Here is a 6000-nt window from a genome sequence, read left to right as displayed (position 1 = left end):
AGACGGCAGTATTTTCGGTATAGGGGAGTGCGCTCCCAGTGAAAGCGTGGAGAGATTACACACTCCACATCAGTACAACTCCATTCTGCTTTTATTTATTTTATTTTTTAGCATTTTTACAGCTTTATTGGTCACGCAGGAGTCAGGACCGACAGAGGAGAGGGCGAACGGGAGGAGAGGTGGGGGAGACATGCAACAAATAACGACGGGAGCTGGGATCGAACCCGGGTCGGCCGCGTAGGTGCGCGAGGCACTATGGTATGCGCCACGAGGGCGCCCCTCCATTCTGCTTTTATGAGAAGTCTTTACAATGACAACTCTGTCGGCTTTGCAGGCTCTTTATTGTCATAGCACACACACACACACACACACACACACACACACACACACACACACACACACACACACACACACACACACACACACACACACACACACACACACACACTTAATTTAATTTCAAACCTTTATTTAAACTCAAAAGGCAACTAAGGTTTCCCTCATTTACAGTCACATTGAGTGTACATGCAGAAATAAGCATAAATAAAGCATATAAAAGGACACAGCATATAAAACCATAACAATAAGACAACAAGACAAGGGTAGACAAAAGAAAGGATAATAAATCAATTAAAACACGTACAACTTGATTTACAAAGGTTGGAGATCAAGGTCTTAAACTCTGCAACAGAGGGGAGCTAGGGGCATTATAGAAATGTTTAGATTTACCCTGTTCTGAGCAAACTCAAGGGACCTTAAGGACAGTCACTAGAACGGGTTCCATAGTGTTAAATTTCGACCATAATCAGCCAGTATCACCTCTTCATCTGTGTTCGCGTAGTCTCTGCGTTGTGTTTATCTCTCTCTCCGAAGTCGACCTTCTCATACTGGCTGTACATCAATGTCATCCCCCTTATATACAATCCGTAATCATAAGAATTCAACACTGGCAACGGGATACCTTTCTTGGAAAAACGTTGTTTATTCCATAAACAAAGCCTCGTAATCAGATGTAAAACAGTTCTGTAATGTCCCTGAAAAGTCCTAATTCATTCATCTCCACCGTCTCTCCTCTCATTAGTCCGATGGTTCTGGGCCTTGTCGTAGCCAACCACCATTTTCCTGTTAACCGAAGCTAATGTTCAAGTTCAAGTTCAAGTTCTTTAATAGTTGTCATACAGAAGTACAGAATACTTTCATACAAAATGCTTCTTACTGTTACGCTCCAGAGACTGTGCTAGACAAGATAGTATCAAATAACATAATAACATAATATAGCATGAATTTAGAAGAAGAAAATGAGGTCACAGTGTTCGGTATAGACATATGTACAATGTTCTGAGTTACCATATAATATACAATACACAATACTATGCAGTGTACTAATGTACAGTACTATCTAGTGCAAAGCAGAAATGGGATGAGGTACAATTTTAGGTACAATTTACAGTAAGGTGTACGAGTTGTAGTGCAATCCTTCATCCATAAATATAAAGTGTGGGGAGTGGGTGCTACAGTGTGTTTGTTTAAAGTGGGTGTGTGCTATAAAGTGTGTGGAGTGGGTGCTACAGTGTGTTTGTTTAAAGTGAGTGTGTGCGTGTGGATGTGTGTGCTATGTGCGTTTGGTGTGTCATATTCCCTTCCCCCACCCAGCGAGGGTGGGGAATGATGAAAGTCTCTGATCCACGTCTGCTCGCGTCAGCTTCGTGTCTAGATCTAACCCTACCCGGAAGAAACTCACATCTCATAACATTCTCCCCATAACAACGACAGGCCCGCCCCCTCTTCTCGTTACTATGTGACACGCTGTTTTTGACAACTGGTCCTTTGACCCAAATCACTATAGCAACGGCGATGTCAAACTCTCCCCATAGCTCTCTCTCTGACCAAAACCCTGCCTGCTCTCCGTGCTTATCTCGATTGTTGTTGTTACAAGCTGCCGAACGACCTCGGAGCACTGGGCTCTGTCTATTAGTCTCTAACACACTGACTGCCGGTTACTCAGAGAGATCTATAGATCCGTCTGAGTAGATGCTGTCACCCACCGATATATATACATTATATACACATTGAAAAACATAGACATCCTTCAATAGGTTCAAACATTTCATTCCAATAATGATGATATAAGGAGGTAGCTTATCAGTAAGGGCCTTAAAATGAAAAAATATCAGTGTTTGTTGCTTCTCTCCGTTGGAGAAGGCCAACAAACCTTCTCATAAAGGACACCGTGATGAGTGTTGTATCACACACACATTGATTGATTGATTGAAAACTTTATTAACAGATTGCAGAATGGGTACAATACAGTACGGCTCAATACAAACAACTGCTACGAGGATGCAGACCAGAAAAATACTTTCGTCTTGTTTACATCAGGGTCCTCCATTTTCAATTCATCAGGACATTTATGACATACAAGACATACAAATATACAGTACTGTGTAAGAAGAAAAAAAAGATCATAAGAAAAATATATATATCCGAAGGGGAAGAAACTGTACATTGGAAGGGGTTGGGTGGGTGGGTGGGGGGGGGGGGGGGGGGGGGCGGGGAGACAAACAGTCACAGACACACACACATGCTGTAAGCACATATTCTTGGAGTCAGGGTTTTGGTATCTTATAAAGGTACTGTATGGTGGGGGTACTGCACTGCACACACACACACACACACACACACACACACACACACACACACACACACACACACACACACACACACACACACACACACACACACACACACACACACACACACACACACACACACACACACACACACACACACAAACATACACATATAAACACAGAAACACACATGTGCCCTTTTTGCCAGTCAGACTGCTCTAGAAGCCCGGGCTTGTTACATCATCGTGAGGGGAGTTTATCAGTGGCTGATCAGCGGTGGCCTGAAGACTCTGAAAGGACTGTTTTGTCTTCTACCCTGCATGGAACTCTGTGAACCCGAGGATTACCTTCCAGCCCTGGGTATTTGTTTACCGTGGCCTGAATTCGCAAGGCCTTTATCATGGCTGCCTACCATCGCAGGGAGAGGAAGTGCTTTACACACAGCTTATCAGTGCAGTGCCTCTGGGAACCGAAGCAAGCCTTTGGGTAATCCAGCTCCTGTGCCTTACCCGGTTTAGCACCCTTTTTTCTTCATAGATTATTCATTTATAGTCGACGCATGCTATCTGCAGACATGGAGTTATCACGATAACTGTTACGGCGGAGATCACAGTGCATGTATTACAACCAGAGCCGAGGCAGGAGCTGCGTAAAGCCTCCTCATCCAGAGCTGAGGTCTGCGGTTAGAGCGGTATTGAGGCGAGGAGACCTCTCTCTAGTCTTAAATCAATACCACTCTTTGCTACAACACTTTTATTTCCCAGAATGCTTAACTCAGCCCCATGAAGGGGCCGCCTCCAACACGATCTGACCCCTCAAATACATATTACCAGCCTCCAACACGATCTGACCCCTCAAATATTATTACCAGCCTCCAACACAATCTGACCCCTCAAATACATATTACCAGCCTCCAACACGATCTGACCCCTCAAATAGATATTACCAGCCTCCAACACGATCTGACCCCTCAAATACATATTACCAGCCTCCAACATGATCCCACCCCTCAAATACATATTACCAGCCTCCAACACGATCTGACCCCTCAAATACATATTACTAACCTCTAACATGATCCCACCCCTCAAATACATATTACCAGCCTCCAACATGATCCCACCCTCAAATATTATTACCAGCCTCCAACACGATCTGACCCCTCAAATACATATTACCAGCCTCCAACATGATCTGACCCCTCAAATACATATTACCAGCCTCCAACACAGGTCCTTTTATCAACTAGAATGGGTGCTCATTGGAGCACATATGTCCACGGCATGCTATTGTGGAATGAAGGACATATGGCATGTACACATATGTTTTATGTTGTCTCTTGTGGCCTTTGGATTTGAAGCTAGAGTCCCTCATTGGAATTTACCATTTTAAAGAAAAGATTAGACACCTTCTTGCCATGAAGTGATCATGTTATTAATATTGTCTGTAGAAATATGAAGACATTTTCTTGATTTTTTTTTAGAAATGTTCTTGAATCTTTTTTTTTTAGAAATGTTCTCGATAGAATTTTTTTAAATTTTATCTCACTATGTTGTTTTTATTTGTGTTTGTTTTAATGTTGTTCTATATGTGAACATTTTCTGTATGCTGCCTTGAAAAAAAGGTGGACATATCAATGTGATTACCCTGGTTACATAAAGGATTCAAATTAAAAACGGTCTCAAGCACGCCTGCAAATCATGTTATGATTTCTCAAAACGCAACTTAGTGACTGAAACAGTAGCTGGTTATTATGACATACAATTTGTATAGATTTCAATGGTGAAATCCGCGATTCACACACACACACACACACACACACACACACCCACACACACACACACACACACACACACACACACACACACACACACACACACACACACACACACACACACACACACACACACACACACACACACACACACACACACACACACACAGAGGCTACCGAATACACATGTCAAACTAAATAATTGCAAATAAACCTAAATCGCCTCTTGGTAAAGATTACACAGAACAGATACAAAAATGTATCTATCTCGGTTGCACCGATGTAGAACATTTAAGTGTTGGAAGTATTTTCTTTTAACAAAAGAAAAAGGATGTAATGTAACAATGAGTGCGTACATGTCAGAGTTGCGTGTAATAAATAGCACAGTCCCTAAACGAAAGCCTACAGCTTTAAAGGAGAGGTTTGGGTGGTAAGAGTGGCCTTTGCACCGTGATGGAGAGAATATTCTGAAAGCACTACTATAAACTTAATGGCCACAAGTAAAACAGCAACGGTGAGATCCTGAGGGCCTCATGCAGGGAAGAGACACCTGGGCACATTCAGAAACCATATGCAACAGGAATTCAACATTTTCCTTATAGGTGGGGGTAGGCAGTTTTGGAGAAACAAGCGAGAGTGAGCTTAGCTGTCCAGCACTTAATATAGCAAGCTCGGCGTCACTTTTCAAGCCCTGCACTGAGTGGCTCAGTGGGGGGTGGTCAGAGGCTCAGGAGGTAGAGCTGTCGTTTGGTAATTGGAAGGTTTCCGGGTTCAATTCCCGCTTCTCCCGGGAAGCGTATCGAAGTGTCCTTGAGCAAGACACTTAACCCCTAATTGCTCCCGATGAGCAGGTTGGCACCTTGCATGGTTGCCTCTGCTGTCAGTGAATGGGTGAATGTGAGGAACAAAATTGTAAAGCGCCTTGGATAAAAGCGCTATACAAATGCACCATTTACCATCTACTGAGTAACTATGACGAGACAATAAAGTTTTCTCCCAGATTCCTCTGACTCCCAGAGGTACTGGCAGCTTTGAGCTTGATTTTTTTTTATTATTATCAAAAATGATTACAAATATATATACGGTATATATATCCGGTTTTGCACACCATACTTTTCACCATACAACACAATTGGTGGTGTTAGTTTTCTGATGGGACCCCGGGAACACCACTTGGCAGGCCAAAAAATAGGAGTGGTTAATTATGGAGTGGCCGATTACAGGGCCTAGGCTGGGACGGTCACATAGACTGCATTTTGTTTTCTTACAGCCTTTGATTCGTTGGTAGCTGTCGGGATGAATAGAGCATTTCAACAAATATTACCAACATGGTTCTAGAGAAGAAAAAAAAAAAAAAAAAAAAGTACATTCACCAGAGACGTTACTCTCCTGGGAAAACTCTGAGAGGAGGAGTGGCTCTGGAACGGCATCCAGCCCTCTCCATCACCACCGGCATATTCTGAAGACGAGCTCTAGCTAACTGCAGGATCCTGGCCCGCCTCCCGGCCTGCCCCGCTAATTAGTCCCCCTCTCCTAAGCTAATTGGCCGATAAAAAATGAGGATGGCCTCTTCACCCAGCCCGAGTGTTTTGCCAC

Source organism: Notolepis coatsorum (assembly GCF_963971535.1).
Source record: "Notolepis coatsorum genome assembly, chromosome: 4".
NCBI lineage: Eukaryota > Metazoa > Chordata > Actinopteri > Aulopiformes > Paralepididae > Notolepis > Notolepis coatsorum.
Note: the sequence above shows the minus strand (reverse complement) of the source record.